This window comes from Pelodiscus sinensis, chromosome 5 (genome assembly GCF_052426305.1).
Source record: "Pelodiscus sinensis isolate ZL-2025 chromosome 5, ASM5242630v1, whole genome shotgun sequence".
Lineage (NCBI taxonomy): Eukaryota > Metazoa > Chordata > Testudines > Trionychidae > Pelodiscus > Pelodiscus sinensis.
In genome coordinates, this window is record NC_143056.1 from 122,515,483 (window position 1) to 122,539,529 (window position 24,047).

The 24,047-nt window shown below is 45.4% G+C and overlaps 1 protein-coding gene and 1 non-coding gene across 5 annotated transcripts in view; one reads left to right on the top strand and one right to left on the bottom strand.

The window, feature by feature from the left end:
• The window catches only part of LOC102457209 (uncharacterized), a 159,675-nt gene extending 148,522 nt beyond the window's left edge, over window positions 1–11,153 (bottom strand). For all 4 annotated transcript variants that reach the window (XM_075928293.2, XM_075928298.2, XM_075928297.2 and 1 more), the window contains exon 1: window positions 11,007–11,153. The gene's annotated coding sequence lies outside the window, so the exon portion shown is untranslated. The remainder of the gene's footprint in view (window positions 1–11,006) is intronic.
• A 251-nt stretch (window positions 11,154–11,404) lies between these two features.
• Window positions 11,405–11,477, top strand: TRNAA-AGC (transfer RNA alanine (anticodon AGC)). The gene has a single exon. It is a non-coding gene; the product is annotated as a tRNA-Ala (tRNA).
• Window positions 11,478–24,047: the final 12,570 nt, after the last annotated feature.

Below are 24,047 nucleotides of genomic sequence, written 5' to 3' on the forward strand. Positions count from 1 at the left end.
GTGGAGCCGGAGCACAGTGGCTGCTTGGCCTTGCCCCCGGGAATTACAGAATAGTCGAATAACCGGTAAGAATTCATTAGGTTAATCGACTAGTAAATTAACTGATATATAAGATCCTTAGGCTGGAGGCTTTGAATTGAAAACAGAGCAAAAGGCTCAGAGTTCCCAGACTGCTGCTACCACATTGCCTGGCAGCTGCCTGGAGCTGCTGTAGCCATTTAAAGGGCTCGCTGCTCCTGCAGCCATTTAAAGGGTAGCATCAAGACCTGAGCCATTTAAATAGGATCCTGCTGCCTAAGCCACCATCTGGAAATACAGTGGCACAGGTAGCAGGATGTAAATAGAAAGTGGCCAGATGCAGTCCGTGGGCTGGATCAAAGTGTTAGGCGTGCCGGATCCAGACCCCGGGCCGCATCTTGCCCAACCTTGCCGTATAACAAAATTACATTTGATCTGGAGTGACAACAAATTACTCCAAAACAGAGAGGAGTTGAATTCCTCCAATCTCAGCTCATTTGCTGTATTTTGTAAGTGTTACAGAAAAACACATGCACAAAATAATTTTCTTTAACAGACAAGACGGCTAAACCAAGAATACAGCACAGGACAAAGGGAAACATAGCACTGAATGGTAGACTAACTGCTGCTCTGTATTGCTGTCTGCATGCTACACTTGCTACAGTAGCTCAGCAATCTATAGTTCACGACCTGCAGTGTCTGCTTTGGGATTTACACGCTGAGCTTAGACAGTCAAAAGGACAATTTATTAGCTTCCATTCATTTAAGGCTCTATATCAAATAACTGCTGAGAGAACAGTGTTTTTCTCTATAGTATCTCCAAGATTCATAGCTATGATTCCACACAAGTCAGTCCTTCTCCTTTAGGAATTCTCTCATCTTTTTATTATTAGACAATCTTTCTATTGACCTGCCACTGTAGTATTTTGGTATGCTTTTAGAAAGACTGTCTTTCTAAAAAATATATAAAAAAAACTTTAAAATATTTGACTCCATTTATGAAGCTCATAGGGCAAGTCAAGAACCAAAAACGCAGTTAAGTTCAGCTATTTCAACTATTTTTATACAAGTAGCATATCAACTGCACCATTAACAACTTTAGCCCAATTTTAATTATGGTATGGACAGCTTTCACCACATAGAGGAGGAAACTAGCTTTTATAGCCTCTCTTATTAATCCACCTGAAATTAATCTTGAAAATCCACTGACTTAGATTCCTCTTATGAAAAATGATGATGAGAAAGAAAAACAGATGTGTCCTTTTGAAAATCAAATTCTTCAATTAACTTCGATCATAAAACTCCTAAAGGTGCACGGACCATTTCACTACTTCCCACTCCTTAGTAAACTGCTGGGAGAAACCAGAAGTTAAATAACTAGCACTATAACTTTCTTCCACAAATAAGCCTACAGTAGACTTTAACTAGTAAAATCACTATTTATCAGAGGGGAAAGGCTGCAGATGGATATTCTTTGAAAATATATTATGCAACACTAAGCCTGATTAGTAAAATATAGTTTCACCTGCTTACAACAAACAGGAGCAGTGCTCTTACTAACCAATGCCTCCTAGCTAGAAGACTAGCTAACTACCATGCAGTGGGGGGGGAGGAGGGGGAGGAAGGAAAATATCCCTTAGCAGTGTTCAGAAAGGAGTGGGAAGGTCAGCCTTTGCAGACACCTTACAGGGCTTCCATTTGGCCCCAAAGAGGAACTGAACATCCCAGCTGGGAATGGGAATGCAGAGGAACAATGCAAGCCTGCTGGCCAGTCCCAAAACGAAAGCTATTAAGAGATGAGCCAGCTGGGTGAAGAGAGAAGCCAGTAGGAAAAGAGCTGGAACGCTGAGGGAGCATTGATGGTCATTTCAGCTATTATAAGCTCACTGGCAACGCAAACAGTCCGCACTGCTGACCAAATGAAACCCATCCCTACTTCTCAGTGTGGAAGATGAATCAACTAACTGTTGAAGGTGTTAATAAACGGTTTTTACACATGCCAGCGTTCGTTCTGCTGTCAGAAAGCCAGCAGGGCCTAAAGCCAGCGAAGGGAAAGTTTATACTAACAGAAAGACTGAGACAAAGCTGGCATCAGTCAGGCAGAGAAGAGCTACACATGTGTAAGAACACTATCAAAAATACATCCAGTGTGCATTTCTGTTCAATTGGATGGTACAGAAAAGGAAGATTCATTTGTAGACTGGGATTTACATACTCTCAAGAGTACTTAGTATGGATATCAAATGCCTCAAGGACATTTTCCTTGGACTGGAGACAAACAGCTCACAGAAAACGCTGTACTAAACTAAAAGAGGCTGGGGCAAGGGCTTTGTTTGTTTAAGTTTAAGTGAATTGCTATCTAACCTGAAGTTCTTACCAGTGTTCCCTGTAAGCTGTGTGCTTGGGCGGCCATCCAGGAGAGATTCCACTGCCACCCAGCTGATTAGCAGAGTTCCCACACCTGGCAGCATGTTTTCCTAATGGTGGTACACATCCACACATGCCATGGCACATAAAATTTATTCCACACAAACATATTAGCGGAAACACTGAGCCTCACTCCTGAAAGTCCATCGCTACAGTTTCAAGGGTCAGTGCAGAGATTCTTAAATTGTGGTCCGTGCATAGGCTGGCTGGTTACCTGGTACAGGCTTCTGTGCCCTATTTCCCCTTGCTGAATTGCATTGGGAAATAGCTAAAAATGAATTAAGAACTATTAATTAAGGATGTTAAATTTAGATCAATCAACTAATTGAATAGTCGATGTAATGTGCTACGTTTCAAAGGTGGAAGCGCCACGGAGAGCACAGCCAGCGGGGGACTCAAACAACCCCCGGTTGGCACCGTACTTCCTGCTTTTGAAATGTCCAAGAGCCTTGGAAGAGTTCTTGTACATTTCAAAAGCAAAGTGCCCTGATCTTTCTCCCCCCAGAGACGGCGCTGGGGGGGAACTGGCTTTTAAGCTGGCTTCCCCCAGCACTGGATTCTGCTCCTCCCATGGAAGCCTCTCTCAGAGGCAGCAAAAGGGAAGTGTGTGGGGGGGAGGGAGAAACAACTAGACGAGTCACTAGTCGACTAGTTGCTTACATCCCTACTATTAATACTTATCTTCTACTTAAGCATTTGCTTATATTAACACGGAAATATTGTGCAATTATGGCAAATGGGAGGGGATCATCCGCATGACTGTGTAGAGGAAGGCACAGACAGTGGCCCAACAAGCACTGAATCTGTATTTAGGTGGGGTCCATGCTGTGAAAGACTTTCAAGAACCGCAGTACTAGAGGCTACCAGAGTTCTGGTGGTGAGATTTGTTATGTGTTTATGTTATGAACATCAGCTCCAGTATGTTATGCAAACAATGTTGTGTTTGCACTGTTTGTTTTGCTTTGATCCTATTAAAGTTTGTTATAGACACCACATTTTGTGGTATCCTCTGCTTAATTAACTGGCTACTTACAGTAGCTCTGTGTTCTTTGCAATAGTATGGGAGGACAACATTTTGTTCAGAATTGCTAAGAAGTGTTACAGAAGGACTAGTATACAGGCAGTCCCCGACTTACGCGGATCCGACTTACGTTGGATCCGCACTTACCAACGGGGCTTTTCACAGGTGGCGGGACCGCTGCGCTCCTGGGCGGGAAAAGCTGCTCCAGGTCTCCCTAGTGTGCTGGGGGGGACTCCCCAGCACAGCAGGGAGACCCAAGCAAAATCGCACAGGCGGCGGACCCCGCTGCCCGTGTGGCTTTGCTCCTTTGCCCCAGAACAAAGCCGCACAGGCGGCGGGGTCCCCCACCTCTGCAGCTTTGCTCCGGTCTCCCTGTGCACAGCAGGGAGACAGGAGCAAAGCCGCAGAGACAGGGGACCCCGCCGCCTGTGCGGCTTTGCTCGGGTCTCCCTGCTGTGCTGGGGGGGACTCCCCCAGCACAGCAGGGAGACAGGAGCAAAGCCGCAGAGGCGGCGGGACCTCTGCGCCCTCCCCCCCCCCCCAGCAGACCAGGCTTTTGTTGCGGGACGCCGGGGTAGAGCAGCTGGGGTGCTGCCGGGTTGGTCCTGCGGGGACCTACCCGGCAGTGCCCCAGCTGTTCTGTCCCAGGAGTCCAGATTCAGCTGCTGTTGAAACTGATCAGCGGCTGATTCCAGGAAGCCGGGGGCAGAGCAACTCTGCCTAGGGCTTCCTGTAGTCAGCCGCTGATCAGTTTCAGCAGCGGCTGAATCTGGAGCCAGTTCCGACTTACATACAAATTCAACTTAAGAACAAACCTATAGTCCCTGTCTTGTACGTAACACGGGGACTGCCTGTATTCTCAACTGGGTACTGCCCACCCAATAAGGATGTATTGATATGTGGGTTTAGCAACAGAGTTTTCTCATGGCTAAGGTGATGGACAATATTTTTAAAAAAAAATCAATTGTAGCCAGAGGAAAGTTCCATTACCCACCACAACACCAGACTGACAGCAGGCCCATCGTCTCAGTTTGATTCTACTGCATGTTAACGTATCTAGGAATTATTTTTACATTGCTTGAACTAGGCTCCAGTCAACAGAGCTACCAGACACAGTGCTTCAGATTTAGCACTTCAGGAGATGTTGCTGGCTCAGCATCAGTTCAGTCACAGCGCACAGGTCCTCACCATCCCTGATCTTCTACAAAGCCTATGTCCAAGGAGCCTGGGTCTGTGACAGGGGCAGAAAAGGGGAGGGGGGGGGAAAGGAAGGAAGACGGGGGGGGGGGGGGAGAGGGGGAAAGGAACTGCCAAAACATCAATGTCTTTCTGGGAATATCCAAGCATTCTTGCCAATTATCTTCAAAACTAATTTGGCTCTTATGCAGTACAAAGGATCAGGGTAGCAAAAAACCGAGTGGCTCATAAAACGAATTAGCCTAGAGCAAAGAGAAGCTAATTGATGGGGTTTGTGATTCAAGGGATAACACAGCTAGAGAAATAAATACTTGTACTCAAACAGTGATGAGCAAGGGGAGACTACTCCTGAAGCCATATCACTGTGGCATTAAACAATGTTTTAGTTAAAATCAAGTACATCATAGCAAATACAAATGAATGTGTTCAGCCTTCTGACTGATAATTGCAAAGCTGTGGTACATGAACTCCAGGCAATTATTCTGGGACATATACTAGCTTTATCTAAATAAGAATGTGAACATTTCTATTTTTTTAAATATACACTACAGAAGTTATCCTTTCCAATAATGAGCATTCATTCCATTATTGTGAAGTGGTGAAATAAAGGAAACCGCTAACATTCACAGATATTATTGGAAACACCAGTTGTCTGACCTTATGAATTTAGATCTATTTGCTGAGATTGTTCTCGGATTTTAAGCTGCCTTGTTTGCAAATTCCAAACACAGGAGAAACACACAGTGAACACAGAGCTGAACTACTACAGTACAGCACATGTAATTAAGTGCAGAAAAAGAAAGCACAGCAGCTATAGAAATTTAAATGCAACCACAGTCAAGTCAATGAGCTTTCAGTTTCAAACTGACTTTCTATCATCCCTTTTTCATGATTATTTGACCTTATAAAGACAAAGTTCTACACTCCTGTAAATTCTCTTTCCAAGGAAAAAGGAAGCAGGATCCCCAAGACCAACCGGTTATCAGATGTCACTAAAATACATAACTGATGTATGAGAGCGAGAATTGTTTGAGCTGATGAGAAAGAATAAGCTAACCCCTTTAAGACTGAATCACAGGAAGCACACAAATAATACAGCAACTGGCCTGCAGCACGTAGTCTAGTAGCATCTAAGAAAAATGCAGCATATGTACTTGTGACTGCTTAAAGTCACTATTTCAGCTCTTTCCAATAGTTTTGTTTTAGCTAGAAGACTGATTTCCAGAAACATCAGTCCATTACCACCATCAGTTGTGGAAGGCATGTGTGCTAAACTAGTATGGGGTATGTACAAATACTGTGATGCCTCAGACTATAGAAAGAAAGAGGGCTGCAGGCAAGTGCCTAGAGTCTTTTAAACCAGCAGGGTATAAAGAAGGCAAAGAGAATAAGAAGACTGAGGAGAAGCTAAAGAATGTGCATGCACATCATTTCTCACAGGTAACTAGGGCTGAACACCTCAGCTAATGTAACTCTTTATAGGGGCTGCAGGTGAGAATGTCACTGATAGGAGTGATGGAGCAAGATAGCAAATTAAGTGCTGAAGGCCCAAGATGCCTCTTGAAAAAAAATAATGGTCTTGGGACTGTGTTTATACATCAGCTTTTCCCTCATTCCTAAGGAAAAAACAGAATGAAAGAGTGCAATACTTCACAAAGATAGAGATGCAGTACAGGCAGTCCGGGGGTTACGTGGATCCGACTTACGTCGGATCCCTACTTAAGAACGGGGTGAGGGAACCCCGAATTAGCTGCCCCCCCCAGCAGACCGCTGAGATGCGCCGCGGCGATCCCGCCACCCGCGTCCTCCACAGCAAGAAAAGCCGCTCCGCGTCTCCCTGGTCTGCTGGGGGGGGCTCAGCTAGTGCGCCCCCCCCCCCAGCAGACCAGGCTTTTCTTCCCGATGGTCAGTTTCAGCAGCGGCTGAATCAGGACGCCTGGGGTAGAGCAGCTGGGGGGCTGCCAGGTTGGTCCCACAGCGCCGAGGTGCGGCACTGCGGGGACCTACCCGGCAGCGCCCCAGCTGCTCTGTCCCAGGCATCCAGATTCAGCCACTGTTGAAACTGATCAGCGGCTGATTCCAGGAAGCCTGGGGCAGAGCAGCTCTGTCTCGGGCTTCCTGTAGTCAGCTGCTGGTCAGTTTCAGCAGCGGCTGACTTGGGGACACCTGGGGCAGAGCAGCTGGGGTGCTGCCGGGTTGGTCCAGTAGCGCCAGCTGCTCTGCCCCAGGTGTCCCCAAGAGCTCTGCCCCAGGCGTCCCCAAGGGTCGGCGCTACCAGACCAACCCAGCAGCACTCCAGCTGCTCTGCCCCAGGTGTCCCCAAGTCAGCTGCTGCTGAAACTGATCAGCGACTGATTCCAGGAAGCCCGGGTCAAAGCAGCTCTGCCTCGGGCTTCCTGTAGTCAGCCACTGGTCAGTTTCAGCAGCGGCTGAATCGGGGACACCTGGGGTACAATATGTACCAGTTCCGACTTACATACAAATTCAACTTAAGAACAAACCTACAGTCCCTATCTTGTACGTAACCCGGGGACTGCCTGTACTTACAAGAAGAATAAACTAGCACAACTAGTCATGCCTCTCTCACCAGAAATCTCCAAGGTGTGGTAACAGTGGATAAAGGGAGATACCTTAATCTTTCAAGAAGTTTTGATAAAGGTCTTTCAAGCAGCTATTAAGAAAATCTGGTAAGGAGAGGGAAAACCTTTTATGAATTGGAAACTGTTTGAGAGAACACAAGAATATACTGTTCTCAACTGAGAAAAATATCAGAACTGTAGTAATTAATCCAGACCAAGTGTGAAAAGTAAGGAGGCAAAATATTGTAAGCAGAAAAGTCATTCAGACTTTTAAAACCAGGGAGAATTAAAATTCGGTAAAGGGACAAAAAGTAACAGATTAAACTTAATCCAGATAAATGCAAAATATTATGCAATGGAGGGACCAACATAAACCACTCGCACAAAGTGAGGAGCTTGATAGACTGGACAATCTAACAGATCTTTTCCATTTTATACTTCTGTGATTCAGAATTAGTTGTGATTGATCAGACAGATGACCTAGGCATCATCATGTACAGCTCGATAAAGACATCGCAGCATGCAGCTATGGTCCACAAAGGAACTAATATGTTAGGCAGCTATCCAGAGAACTTAGAAAGTATTATGGACAATCCTTTATTAATATATTTAATGGCACATATTTGAACCAAACATTATAGAAACAGGAAGAATAAAGAAGCAGAAAAAAGTCTCATGGTAATAAAAATAAATTAAGTGGGAGTAAAATCAAATCTATAAAGAAAACATTTTTTAAAATAAGTATATATATGGAACTATTATTTGGAAAGATTTCTAAAATTCAAAACCAAACAACATATGATTTGGGATTGTAATTGCAGCTGTATTTACTTAACAAAATTATAAAAGCTCTTACTAATTTTTCTTCAGAATATAATCTAATCATTAGCTGGGTCAGGAAGAAATTCTTACCTCAGATATTATTCCCCCAATTCATCAGAAATATTACAGTTTTTTGTTGCTTTTTATTTTTGTTTTGGATTTGTCATAATTTATTTAGAAGTAATTTGCATAAGCCCTCTGACAGAAATATACTGGATGGATCATTGTTCTTAACTTGCAAGACAGTTCTAAGTATTTGTATGACTAACTATACAAACTGTTTCATCTGTATTCTTGAAAAAGCTTTACTGACCTGTTTTATTAAATCTAATTATTTTAATATTAGCATAACTAATGCAACAGTTTTTCAAGTCAGAATATCTCAGTACTAATATAGCATAGGTGCCCGAATTCAAGCTCCATTTCTCTTTGTTATTTCAAACACTGGAGAAATATAACACCACAAGAGACACAACAAGTTCAGGTACTATACACGTGAACACAGGCAGTCCCCGGGTTACGTACAAGATAGAGACTGTAGGTTTGTTCTTAAGTTGAATCTGTATGTAAGTCGGAACTGGCGTCAGCCGCTGCCGAAACTGATCAGTTTCAACCGCGGCTGAATCTGGACGCCAGTTCTGACTTACATTCAGATTCAACTTAAGAAACCCAGGCGTCGCCAAGTCAGCTGCTGCTGAAACTGATCAGCGGCTGATTCCAGGAAGCCTGGGGCAGAGCAACTCTGTCTCGGGCTTCCTGTAGTCAGCCGCTGGTCAGTTTCAGCAGCGGCTGACTTGGGGACGCCTGGGGCAGAGCAGCTGGGGTGCTGCTGGGTTGCTCCAGTAGCACGGCTCCTCGGCGCTACTGGAGCAACCCAGCAGCACCCCAGCTGCTCTGCCCCAGGCGTCCAGATTCAGCCGCTGCTGAAACTGGCCAGGGAGACGGGGAGCAAAGCCGCGGAGCACGCCCGCAGCGGGACAGCTCAAGAGCGCCCGGGCTGTCCCGCTGCGGGCGTGCTCCAAGGCTTTGCTCCCCATCTCCCTGCAGACCAGGGAGACGGGGAGCAGCTTTTCTCGCCCTGGAGGACGGGGGCGGCGGACCACAGCACATCTGGGCGTCCCGCCGCTCCCGTCCTCCGGGGCGAGAAAAGCCCCGTTCGTAACTGCGGATCTGACATAAGTCGGATCCGCGTAACTCGGGGACTGCCTGTACTGATGTAGCAACCTGATGTCAACAAAATTCAAGATGCATCAGTCAGAAAAAGAAACACCACTATGGTAATGAGGAGGGACTGAACATTTTAGAGATCCCCCTGCATGAATGTATTCATTCATTCATTCATTCATTCATTCCGTACAGACTTTTCTGGCATTGAGTTGAACACCCACACAAAACCTTTTGATATACCACGAGGGTTATGCTACCCAGTTACCAACGCTATTTTGTAAAATCCTTAAGTATGCAAGCTATTCAGATCAACCATCAGAAGACCATTTTCCAGTGAGAGAAATGCAAATCCCCCAGCAATACTTCCACACCTTCCTGCCAATATTTGAAGAGAATCTGTTTGTACACTTATAAAAGACTATGTGAATGAATTCTACTTATAAGAATTCCAAGCCCTCTCCTAACAAAAGCAAAGGTATGAAAAAAAAATTTCTTTCACTCTTATACTGAGGATGGGAACTTTTTCAACTTAGTACAGACCTTATTTTTTGATATGTAGTTCATCTCTGCCTATCCCCAATTGCTGATAAAAGCCACAGCATGCCCTGAACTACAGTACATTGGTTTCTACCAGATTCCTGTGCTGTAATATACATACATCCTCTACAGCCTACATTTATGTGCACACTAACAAGTACACTACACTCAAAACCCCTATGGCTACACACCCAGAGCCTCCCTACAGATAGAGTCACTTGGTAGCCCCACATACCAGACAAGCCCTTCACATAGGTTTCTATGTTCCTATATATGTTCCTCACATCGCAGGTACTCAGACAGACCTCCCTGCCACACTGCCCTGCTACAGAAAGGCTCATGTGTTCCTAGACACACGGTCATTCCAAACACACCTGGTGCCTGGCATACATAACCCTGCATACAGCACCCCCTGCAGACTCCTGCACATCACCCCCACATCCAACGCCTTGTACACACCCCACACATGCCATCCCCTGCACATCCCCCCCCCCCAAGCATCCTGCTCCTTGTACACGTCCCATACATCCCCCCCCCACAGACCCGGCCCCATCAGCCCCACCCCCTACAGACCCGGGCCCATCAGCCCCACATCCCACCCCCCCACACCCCAGCCCATGAGCCCCACATCCCACCCCCTACAGACCCAGACCCATCAGCCCCACATCCCACCCCCTACTCATCCCACCCCCTACAGACCCGGACCCATCAGCCCCACATCCCACCCCCTACTCATCCCACCCCCTTCAGACCCCGGCCCATGAGCCCCACATCCCACCCCCTACTCATCCCACCCCCTTCAGACCCCGGCCCATGAGCCCCACATCCCACCCCCCTCACTCATCCCACCCCCCCCCCTTCAGACCCGGACCCATGAGCCCCACATCCCACCCCCTGCAGACCCGGACCCATGAGCCCCACATCCCACCCCCTGCAGACCCGGACCCATGAGCCCCACATCCCACCCCCCTACTCATCCCACCCCCTACAGACCCGGACCCATGAGCCCCACATCCCACCCCCTGCAGACCCCTGCACATCAACATCCCCCACCCCACTCCTTGCCCACCCCCCGCACGCCCTGCAGACCCCTGCCCATCACCCACAGCCCCGCCCTGCCCAGTCTCTCGGAGACCCAGGGGCTCCAGGCGGGGGGCGCCCCCATCGCTCGCCCAGCCCTGGGGCAGCCGCGCCCATCGCTCCGCCCGGGACGGGGGGGTCTCCAGCCGGCTCCTTACCGCTGGGCAGGGGGCGGCGTCCGAGCGCGCGGTCCCGGCGGGAGCCGCCGTCCCCGCGGCGCATCCTCCGGCTGCAGCCCCGCCAGCGGCGTCTCTCACAATGAGCGAGCGAGCGAGCGAGCGGGCACCCACCCCCTCCCCCCGCCGTCCCATCCCGGGCGGGGTCGCATTGCGCAGGCGTGCGATCCGCCCGAGGCATGGAGGGAAATGTAGTTCTTCCTGCTCTCGCGCTCCGCGGCTGGCGCTGCTGCTCCCCTCGCCCCAGCTCCCACCCCCTGCGGCCGCTGGGTGAGCCGCGCAGAACGTTCGGTGAATGTGTGACGTCGCCCGTTCCTCACGCGGGGAATACTCTGGGAGCGAGCCCACAAAGGGTGGTCGAGTCGCCTTTTTCCTAAGGAGGGGAATTAGCTCAAATGGTAGAGCGCTCGCTTAGCATGCGAGAGGTAGCGGGATCGATGCCCGCATTCTCCAATGGGATTTCCTATTTTGGATCTTCATAGCTTTATTAAATAAGAGCAAATCCCCCACTACCTAGGACTTCATACAGCTATCTTATTTAAACCAATCTCCAATTGCAAACAAAAAAAAGGAGGGAGGAGTTTACAGCTTGCACTTTATTATTATTGCATTTAGTTATACCGCTCTGTATCATTATTATTTATACAAATAGCTGCGGGGTGGGGATGGGCAGGGACTATTGCTTTGCCATAAACAAATAAAGAGGTGATTTCTGCTCTCCCACCTAAAATACACTTTATTAAAATCCATCCCAGTTTGTCTGCACTGGAGCTCTGTCTTATTACTTGGTTTTCAGTCTTATAAATGCTGCAATGCAATACAACATGCCCATTATAGTATGTACCTGATTTGACAATTCACACAATAGCTGGATGCCATGCACTCATGCCTCCTGTGTATTTACTGTAAATCAGTTCTTAACTTTGGAACCGTTTGCTGAAAATGAGGAATATTTAAAATACCTCCCAGAGATCATTAACAAATGCAAATATTATGTAGTGTGAAATTTGCAAGATTAAAACTATCTACTTCACCCCGAAGATTAATCCAGACCAGAAATAATGTAAAACAAAGACAAGATACCCATGGGGAAAACTGAGAGAATAGTTTTATTAAAATGGGCATACAAAAAATACTCAGGTATTACAAAGAAGCAGAAATAGGGCTGTGAAAATCATTGCCCACATTTAACAAGTACAATTATTTAAAAGAAAGAAACTCAGGTTTTTTAATCCAAATAATATTTAGTATTGAAATTAAGGTGACAAATCAAACCAAGAGTTACATGACTGATAAAAAACTTATTGAATATTTACCTTAAACTCCTAATAGATAGAGCCTTGCAAATCTGCGGAAATCTGCTTTATGTCCGGGGTGTGTTGTGGATGCGGATATCTGCAGCTCATTTTTGCAGATACATATGTGGATGCGGATACAAATTTTGTATCCGTGCAGGACTTTACTAAGAGTCTAACGTTCTTAGGAGGAGTTTAATGTTCAACCATTCAAAAATCTAGAATTAGCAAATTATAACGGTTTGTTCAAGAACTCAATGAACAGTTCGCAGACTAATTTTAGAGGGTGTTCTATAACAGATGATTTTGTGATCAAGGCATGGGAGGAAATGAGAGCTGTAAGCCTAAATGTACTAGAAATTTTACTGTTTAACATTAGTCAAATCATTTAATGACTCACTGCTCTGTAAAATGGGGATATTGTACTACTACTTCCTTTCTTTGTCTTGTTTATTTTATTTTAAAAGCCTTAAGGCAGGGTCTGTCTCTTACAATGTCTATGTACAGTGCCTAGCACAATATGGGTAATACAAACAACAACAGTAATAACTAAATGGCATCACTTACGTAAGTGTTTTAATACTTTCGGATGGGTTGTTCCAAGGTGCTTTTATTTTCCCCCTCCCTTATACTTCGTATACCATGGAAGACTTCATACCTCCCTGACTCTCCTCTTAGTCAACAGAACTGGATGTGGGAAGCCTAGGAAGCGGTGTTCATCTATTCCAGCAAAAACAATGAGTCCTTGTTGTTTTTCCTATGATGCTCACTGCCACTCCTTGAATTGTGAAGAAAGTACTTTGAAGGTGACAAAAGCCTCTTCCCTTCCACCCCAGGGCTAAATGCAGTGTCTATGTAATATCCCCCAGAGCTGGTTGGGCTGGTGAATGAGGGCCCTAGTTCAGGACATGCACTCTGAGGTCTGGTCTACACTACAGTGGAAGGTCAAAGTAAGATATGCAACTCCAGCTATGCAAATTACGTAGCTGGTGTCGACATATCTCAAATCGTGTTTCTGTGCCGTCTCCTCAGTGTTTGCTCCCATCTGCTTCCCTTACTCTTTGTGAGGATCAGGAGTACTGGCACCAACAGGTGTGTTCTCTGAGTTTGATTCCAGATCAAACTAAATCGATCACCAGAAGATCAACTGTGGCAGCGTTGATCTTTCATGTAGTGTATAAGTGCCCTGAATCTGCCAAGTGGGAACACATTGCACTTTCACGAGATTGCCAAAATGGTCCCTGGAGTTACAAAAATCAGCAGTAGAGTGTGAATTATTGCACTATGTTCTTTAATCTATTTAATCAAAGACAACACTAGAGCCACAACTCACTTTCAAAAAGAGTAGGCACTGGCATCTATCTTCTGTTTGTTTGCATCAGTGTCATGTGCAGATATTTTGCACACACCATATGAAGCATGAGTTGTAACTTCCTGCAGGATCTTGTTAGCTCCTTCACTTTTGCACTTCACTGCATTGAAATTGTATTGTTTACAAGCTACAATCTGGAGAAGAGCTACAAACACCTACACACGCATAACAATTCAAAACACTCCATTTCTTTTCATCACATTTAATTTAGTATATGAACAATTTCAGGTCTCCATGGAAATCCCTGAAAGCACTAGTACATTATCTTTGCCACTCAGGACAGTGACTTTAATGGGAGGTGTCCTATGATACTGAGAAAGGAACATTTCAAATGGAACACTATCAGAAATTTCACTTGAAAGAGAGCACTGAGCAAAATGATTAAGAGGTGTTTAACATCCACTAAATGTTAGGTAGCCATGGATTTGCTACAATACGTTCTATGAACAGAGAATGTTGACTAAGAAGAATTGCAAAGCAGAGCTGGAAAAGTATACAAAGTGTGTGATTTTTCCCTAGCCTGTGATTTTGCAATGATCTTATCTTCATTTTTTATTCCATAAACATATGAATTAACGATAAGAATGACCATACTGGATCAGACCAAAGGTCCATCTATCCCAGTATCCTGTCTGCCGACAGTGGCCAATACCAGATGCCCCCAGAGGGAGGGAACACAACAGGCAATCATCATGTGAGCCCTCTCCTCTCATCCATTTCCAGACAAACAGAGGCTAGAGACACCATTCCTACCCATTCTGGCTAATAGCCATTGATGGGCTTAACCTCCATGAATTTATCAAGCTCTCGTTTGAATCCTGGTAAAGTCCTGGTCTTCACAACATCTTCTGGCAAGGGGTTCCACAGGTTGACAGTGTGCTGAGTGAAGAAAAACTTCCTTTTGTTTGTTTTAAACCTGCTGTGTATTAATTCCATTTGGTAACCCCCCCCCCCCCCCCAGTTCTTATATTGTGTGAATAAGTAAATAACTTTTCCTTATTCACTTCCACACCAGTCATGATTTTATAGACGTCTATCATTTCTCCCCTCAGGCTCCTCTTTTCTAAGCTGAAAAGTCCAAGTCTTTTTAATCTCTCTTCATATGGGACCCATTCCAAACCCTTAATCATTTTTGTTGCCCTTTTCTGAATCTTTTCCAATGTCAGATATAAAGCTATTAATGTACATTAATATTTGCATGCAGTAGGCATTTAATGAGGAAAAAAATCCATTTTGTTCCCCCTCTTTCATCAGCAGCTATACAAAACGCATGCAGAACATTTCTCTAGTGAACTTGTTCTTAGGGGGTCAACTGCTTTTATTCTTCTTGAAAGGTTATCCTGAGGCAGTTTCAGTGATTAAAACATGTTAACCCCAAAATCTAGCAGATTTCTTGAATGATACTGAAACACATAAGCCGTGGGGGGGGGGGGGGGGGAAGTTGGGGAATGAAAGCATAATGCAGAGATCAGTCACAGGACTAAAGCAAACTGAGCCTGCAATGCCCTCTGCAGGATGCCAAAGCACTTTTCTATAAGCACCTTCAGAGTTTCATGCCATTTGAAACATTAAGTGGAAAAAAATATTTAAAAGCCCTAGAAACATCACTGATAGATTAAATAGCTAGTTTAAGTAGCTTAGAAAGGTCTTCTCTGCTGGATCAATGAATCCATTCCCCAGTCCTGTGACATGATTGAGTTCCTTATCTCAGACACATCCCTGATAAAATTTTCAGTAACTTTAATCAGCTCCAGTATGAGCAATTCCTCAGCCTCCCTTGGCAATTTATCCCATAGCTGAAATGGAAAATTCTTCTGCATATAAACCTATATTCTTAAGCCCATTGCAAGTGGTTTTGTTCTCATTGGCTAACATAGCTACAGTAGTCATGAAGGTCTTTGACCAAATTATAACATCAATGCCCTTCAAGATGTGTTGCACACCCCTTTTCTAACTAAAGCATGAATATTACAATTACGTTGTTATTTCCATGCTTATTACCCATATAATTTAATGCTATTCTGAAACTAAGCCACATCTTCCCAGATTGCCTTTTCTGCAATGGAACAAAATGAGATTTGAATTATTATTAGCTATTCTCTCACTTATTTGTCATGCTCTATGCCATTGTTAGCCTCAGATTAAGCAATTGGGTTGCCTAATAACATGGACAAGGGCAGAGTTGAAAGTGTTATTTCAGTGTCTATAGTAAAATTCGGCATGTCGATTTTTGCTAGGGAATGTATGAACTGTTGGGCTAGATTCCCTCGGACAACACTGATGAATGAGCCATAAGAAAGCAGTGCTTATCACTCCTTGATTTAATACCTTGACATAGCGAATAACCTCCAATTCTGCTAGCAGGCAGAGATCCCCAAGCCACACCGCTTTGAAGCCCCAGTCAGCTAGCAGGACATGACTGTGTTATCAAGGGTTTCCCCTACCAGGGAATTCCAGAGCTGAGGGACAGCCCAAAGGGGAAGGGAAGGACCAGTGATCCTGACATGCTCCATACGAGTCCTTATCACCATTTCCACACAGGATCCGTGTTGCTCACTGTAATAGTTTTGGTATTTGTTTGGTACTTTTGGTTGCAACCTTTAATATCAAGTTAAACCAGTTTTCTTCCTGGAAATGTTGAAGTAGCTACACTGCACTATCAATCAGTCCATGACATGGGACAGCACTGGGAACTGGATTGTGCCTCGGGTGTAGGGTTGCCAGATGGTTTCAACAAAAATACCGGATACACTTGACATTACATCACAATCTACATTACATCTTATTTAGAAAATACCAGACATTTCTATTTTCTCAATTTGTTTCCCGAACAGAAAACTCAAATATTGGACTATCTGGTTCAAAACCAGACACCTGGCAACCCTACTCAGGTGGGCATAAATTTGGCCTCTCCCCATTTGCAGCCACATTGCGGTAGTGTATGTTTGTTGTCTTCCCCTTTGCTACCTTGGTGACTTCCAAATCTCCAGTTCCCGATTCCAGGGACACTTCCCCCACCCCAGTGGTCAGCGAATGACACAGTGGTTGTCAATGTAGTCATTTTCCAACTCCCCTGGTAATTCAAACACCTCCTCTCTAATTTCAATTCCCTGGGAAACATTGTTGTTCCTCTTTCGTCTGTCCCTGAAAGCTGAGATCCCAGCATTCCCCAACCCAGGGTTTTTGGATTTTCCCCACCCACTAGTCCCACTGCTGTATCCACGTGTCTTCCAGCAGCAAGTGGATTTGGAGCAGGAAAAGGCTAATGCAAACAGAGGAGGAGGAAGTGGTCATGTGATGATGACTGTCAACATAAGACAGATTCCTGTACTAGTCATTCAGTGCTTGAGACAGGCTCCGAGTACTGCATGGGAACCAGATTTGTGCCTTCTTTTTGCCTGCGGAGGGTAACGTGTTTCTGGATCAGAAAAAGAGGTAAAGCAGGACTCTAATGACAAGGAATGGATTTAGACACATAATTACTGTTAACAACTATTGTTAACTCAATCCTGCCCACCTTCTGGCTCCAAGCCCCACACTCTGCCAGTCTCACATAACTATATTTAGTGTGCTAGTGTGCTCTCTTCTTGGCCTGGGAGGCTCAAGAAGTGTAAATGTACCTTGCCTCCCCTCCCTCCCTTGTAGGATGAGTGTTCCTTGCCCATCCCCAGCAGGCAGGCAGATGCGTCACTGTACCTGAAGTCCCTGCCAATTTTTACCAGTTATTTCCTCTGAGCATGAGGAATGCTCACTGTGGGTAGGTTTTCCCAGATCCTCCTTAATAAAGTGTGAGCTACAGTCCACCCCAGTTTTGGGCCCCTTTTGGCTCGAGGAGAGGGCAGTGTGTTCTCCCCAAAGAAGCTCCCTTTGCTGGTTCCCCTCTTGTATTAAAATGTGAGCCAGCCAGCTCCAGAAGACAAAGGGAAGAGGAGGTAGGAAAGGGCTGACAGTCCCTCGGCCTTCAAAAACTCTCAAAAGGTAAGGGAGGAGACTGAACCAAGAGGATTGGGGGGCAGCAAGGGGCTTGAAGGCAAATGGTGCCTCAGTTGTCAGACGCACTCTGCGTAATGTGGGTGTATTGGTGAGCAGTGGGGCTTCCAGGGAAGCTGGGATTGGGAGGGTGGGGGTCAAAGGAGCCACACATGAGGACAGCAACTTTTTGGATTGTATAGGGGCGTGGGAGGCTGGAGGGAGCTAAGGAAAATAGCAGAGAGGCTGGGTAGTAGAAAGGAGGCAGAGGACTGGGCCCATTGGGCAGAAAGGGAAGTTGAGGTTAATTTAAGAAGTTGGTTTGGGCAGTGGGTGTCAGTCCTGCCAGACACTAGCCATTTGTTCTAGTCCCTAGAATCACACGGAATATGTTCAGAGTCTGATAAGCAGCTTGTTTTGTTCTGTGGTGGTTATATAGTTTGCCATCTACCCTAGCCATGCTTTGCATGGGGGTACATCACAGCCATCCAACTTTAATTTCCTTGACAGAATTTATTTTAGTGTGGGTGGCAGAGAAAGGGGTTTGCTTCAGCACACCTCTCATTCACCTCAGGCTGGCTGTGTCCCTCCAGCTATCTGATTGGGTTAACAAGCATTTGTGTAACAGAAATGAATGCCTTGGAAGATAATGAGTGAGGGATTGCAGACTGCAGTGCCTTTACACCTCTCAGATGAGCGCCTGTCTGTCAGTTCTGAGATACATGTTTTCTGGCCGTTTCTAGAAGTTTCTAGAGCCAGCTAGCCCATCCTTATAGCATCAAAGTGTTTCATGAGGATTTAGCAACATGACTCATTACAAGCGGTGGATAGGCTTGGCAGGAAACAGTTAAAATTATGAGTCAGTGTCAGTTTCACTTGACACTGAAATCAACAAACATTAAGGGATAACAATCAGAAAGCACAGCTTCCCCAACTCCCCAGGGATCCCTACACCAGCCCTCTGCAGCCTGTCCTGTTGTCACAGCAATGTTCACTCGGGGTGCGTCTACACTCCAGAGCTTAACTCAAAATAAGCTACGCAAATTGAGCTACATCAATTGTGTATCTTATTTTGAAATACAGCTGCTCCCCGACTTATGGCCACCTCTACTTACGACCAAAGCGGTCTTAAATGCGGATCCGAGTTACGAACGGTGATCCGTGCTTACGAACAGCGCGGTCGCCATGTAACTCTATGGGATCCGAGTTACGAACAGTTCGAGTTACGGTCCAAGTGTTGGTCCGTAACTCGTTCGTAACTCGTAGAGCGGCTGTAGCTAATTTTGAAACAGGGAGCGTCTACACAGCACTTATTTCAAAACAGCGCACTCTTCCTCCAACTTCCCTTACTCCTCGTACAATTGGGGTTACAGAAGTCAGAGTAAGAAGTCCTCCAGCTCAACAGTATTTTGACACTATTTCAAAATAACTGCCTTCTGTGTAGATGTGGACTTCGTTATTTCGGAATAGTGCTAGTTATTTCAAAATAGTGTTGCAGTGTAGACACACCCTCACTGGCCAGGAGTGCAGGGGCTATCGCTGGCAAGAGTCATTCAGCAGTAAGGGGACTTCCCCCATGGCCAGAGTCTTGTCCTCCTCCCTGGCTGGGGGTCACTGCTCACTGGGCCAGGACTGCAGCCTCTCACACGCCAGAATCACAGGCCCTTTGACAGCACTAGGAGCTCACTGTCAGAGATGCCCTAGATACCAATGGCCATACGGCTCAGACCAAAGGTCCATCTAGCCCAGTATCCTGTCTTCCAACAGTGGCCAATGCCAGATGCCCCAGAGGGAGTTAACAGAACAGGTAATCACCAAGTGATCCCTCTCCTGTCACCCATTTCCAGCCTCTGACAAACACCAGCTAGGAACATCATTCCTACCCATCCTGGCTAGTAAGTATTGATGGATCTCATCTTCATGAATTTATCTAGTTCTTTTTTGAACGCTGTTAAAGTCCTGGTCTTCACAACATCCTCTGGCAAGGAGTTCCACAGGTTGACTGTGCACTGTGTGAAGAACAACTTCCTTTTGTTTGTTTTAAACCTGCTACCTATTAATTTCATTTGGTGACCTCTAGTTCTTATGTTATGGGAACAGGTAAATAATTTTTCCTTATTCACTTTCTCCATACCTGTCATGATTTTATAGACCTCTATCATATCCCCCATCCTTAGTCTCCTCCTTTTCTAAAATGAAGAGTCCCAGTCTTTTTAATCTCTCTTCATATGGCAGCCACTCCAAACCTCTAATCCTTTTTGCTGCCCTTTTCTGAACCCTAAAACTCTTCCTCCCTTATTTCCCATACCTGTAGACATTCAAATAGATAACAATTGAAAAAATGCTTACAAATAAAAATCTGTTGAAATTACAAAAAAATGCAACTGACTTCTGCACAGCGCCCATGCCAGGGACTGGATTTTAGGAAGCTGTTTGCAGTCTTTCCATACTGCACTTTTACTGATCATAATTGTCCTTCAGGGACCATTTTGCTGGACAAGTCCTACTAGAGATGGCACACTTCAGCCAGCTCCTCCACTCTTGTCCCTGCCCTTACTACACTGGGCTGGGAAGCAGCAGGGGGCACAGAGCCAGCCATGCCATGGTTAAACCATCAGGGCTCTTCTCCGCAAAGGGTAACCTCAGCTGGAGGTTTAAGCCACTTGTCTCTTCTGGTTGCATCACAGCATGAACTTCAGTGGGATTTAGATCAGGCCATTTGACAGGGATGACGGGTATAGGAGTATGCTTTGCCAGCTCTTTCCTGAGAATATCTTATTCCTGATTAAGATTCTCCTTGTTGAAAAAATGGAGGCTGAAACATCTCTCCAATACATAGACACAGAAAAAGGACACCTCTTCCCTTTGGATGTCGGCAGCAAATGTCATCAGCTGCATTGGTAAAATCTCCAGTCACCCCAGACTGAGTTTTCCAGGGGACCTCTATACATTGGCTTGAACACTGTTGCCTACTGAGGCATGGCTACCCACTATTGCAAAAGTCCTTTAAGCTTTCTGGTTATGGCAGGTTTCCATGATCTGAGGTGGAGGTATTGATGATTGCTGTGGCATTGTAAAGCATAGAATAGACTGTCCACGTCCTCTTTCACAGGCGGACTTGTTAGGAATGCAGGCAGAGGTAAGCTGTTTATTTAAGAGCTAAATAAATCTTAAGGACAAAGGCTGAGGAGTTTGTTTGTCTAGGACAGTGTTTCTCAACCAGTGGTGCGAGTATCCTTAGGGGTACTCAAGAGAAGTCTGGGAGGTCCATCAACACAAGTGAAATTTGGAGAAAACTGAATCTTTATTTTAAGTTTTACAGCATTTTATTATTTTTGTACTTTTTACACTCAATAATTTCATCGCCCACCTGGCTACGATTAAGTTGTTTAAACAAATGTGTTGCAATGGTAGAAAAAATTTTGTGTGTCTGGAAATTGTTAGGTACTGGGAGTACTTATAATTTTTTTTTAAAGGGGTACTTTATAAAAAAAAGGTTGAGAAACTCTGGTCTAGGATACAAGGGCTGTGTCTAGACTGGCAAGTTTTTCCGCAAAAGCAGCTGCTTTTGCAGAAAAACTCTGTCAGCTGTCTACACTGGCCGCTTGAATTTGCGCAAGAACACTGAGTATCTCATGCAAGATTGTCAGTGTTCTTGCGGAAATACTGTGCTGCTCCCATTCGGGCAAAAGCCCTCTTGTGCAACTGCTTTTGTGCAAGCGGGCCAGTGTAGACAATGCGGTATTGTTTTGCGCAAAAAAGCCCCAATTGCGAAAATGACGATCGGGGCTTTCTTGCGCAAAACCACATCTAGATTGGTACGGACGCTTTTCCTCAAAAAGTGCTTTTGCGGAAAAGCGTCCGTGCCAATCTAGACGCTCTTTTCCGCAAATGCTTTTAACAGAAAACCTTTTCCGTTAAAAGCATTTGCGGAAAATCATGCCAGTCTAGACGTAGCCAAGTCCTGTTATCACCAAGCTCATAGATTGTTATAATTATATTGTTATCCTGCCATGTTTTAGCCATGTTATTGCCTCTCCATCCTGTATGCCCTTCAGTCCAGCTCCTCTTCCTCAGTTCTTAGGAGGAAGTTACAGGGAGTCCCCGAGTTACGCGGATCCGACTTATGTCGGATCCGCACTTACGAACGGGGCCCTCTCCCTGGTCTCCAGCAGACCAGGGAGAGGAAGCAAAGCGGCGGAACACGCGGGCAGCGGGCAGCCCAGACGCGTCTGGGCTGTCCGCCGCCCGCGTGCTCCGGGGCTTTGCTCTGCTTTGCTCCCCGTCCCCCTGGTCTGCAGACCAGGAGGACGGGGAGCAAAGCGGCGGAACACGCGGGCGGCGGGCAGCCCAGACACGTCTGGGCTGCCCGCCACCCGCGTGCTCCGGGCTGTGCTCTGCTTTGCTTCCCGTCCCCCTGGTCTGCAGGTAAGTGCTCTTTCGAAAAAAGGCGTTCTTGAAAGCAAACAGAGCTTTTTCGAAAGAGAGCATCCAGACTGCCTGGGTGCTCTCTTTCGAAAAACCGGCTTGATTTTTTGAAAGTACTGCTTTCAGTCTAGACGCTCTTTTTCGAAAGAGGCTTTTTCGAAAGTATCTTTCGAAAAAGCCTGTTTCGAAAGAGGCTTGCAGTCTAGACGTAGACCTGGGGATGGAAGAGACATCAGAGAAGCGAAGTGCCACACATTCAAAATGAAGTTTGCAGTTTGACCCAGATCTAGAGTCCCTACTATCAAACAATTCATGAGATATATGTAGGCTCCCCACATTATTACAGGGAGATACTAGGAGGTCAGGGGAGAAGAAGGATAGGATTGAGAAATAGGGGGTGCTCATGTTTGTTTGGGGAATATAGATAAGGAAGGTCTGAGGGCAGTAACAAATTAGAATGGTGGGATTTATAGGAAACATATTTGCAGTATAGTTATTAATTCAGAGAAAATACAGTAATTATGCAGATCAGTATAACCTGATTGGTTGGCAACTATTAGCCAACCAGTAAAGGGATTGCATAAGAAATACAGGTAATATTTTTCTGATGGACTTTCTCGAGCCTAAAAGAATCCAGATACAATGGAAAAAAGGTGAATCACCAATAAAATACACAGGAGGGCAGAAAATGATCAAAAATGTGTCTCTCTTTCTAGCAGGCATTATGTGTAGAACAGCAAAATCTGTTTCCAAACAATCAGTGGTTCCATAGAAACCAAGGCAGGAAGTAGCTAACTGCTGTCTCCCACAGATTCCTTTTTCAGAGATCAGTGAACAGCCAGACAAGTATTGGGGCGATGGGAGCTGCAGAGGCTAATCTGTGGGGGAATGGCTGGTTTAATTAATCAGAGAGTCATCATTTGAATTAAGAAGAGGGAATCTTACATTTTAAAAATAAAAAACTGGAGGTGGGATTCACTTCCTATTCATTGGGTTTAGTCTAATAAAATATTTATAGCTGCAGTTTAAAACCATGGGCTTTTCCATGCTCCATCTCTGGAAAGTTGGGAGGGAAGGCTTTCCCAAGGGATTTAAGTGTTTAGATACAAACATAAGGACAAAGAAAGGGAGTGGCTAGCAACTGAGTGAGGAAGCAGTTTCGAGAGGTGATGCATATAATCCAGTGACTCACATGAATGTAGTACATGTAATAATAAGATGGGGAAGCCTTCCACTTTCTCCTGTCTATGTTTTGGGTTGGTATTTAGCCTCTGGGAAAGCCCAGCAATGGCCGCACCTGCTTCCAAAATAATCACCATGACAGCAAACACGGCAACTTTTCACTAGCCTATCCCGAAGCTTTTGACTCTCAGAGCTCCTTTTACATGTGCAATGGCTGAGAGCAGAGATTTCTCAGCCTTAGGACATACAGTTTAATTAAGCTGAACCTCTTTTATGGCATTTCACTAGCAGAAGGAGCGAGAGATTAGAGTACAGGCTCTGGGAGAAAAGCTGTTGCCTGGTGAGGTTTAGAAAAGAGATGGAGATAGACACGCACATGGAGACATGAGACCTTATTGACTTCCTGAGAGCTGGACATTTCTAAGCCTATGAAAATTAATATTTTTAATCAATTCAAACACATTCTCCGCAATGGTAGCTAGGGCTGACAGAGGTCCCATCCAACCCAAAATATCACATACCTTTTCTCCATAAAGGATTTTCCTTCACACTGCTGCCTTAGTTCCCCAGTAATTCTGTGTCCTCCCTCAACAGATTTCTCTCCTAGCTTCCATGCTTCCTCCCACAGGAAAACACTCCATTTTTCTCCTTGGTAGCATTTGGATACTGAAGCTAGGTAGGGAAGGGCGATTTATTTTTCTTCAAGGTGAAAAGACCTAATAATGCCATTCCAAATCCTTAAAGGTACTTATGCCTTTAACTCCCAGGATCTGGGCC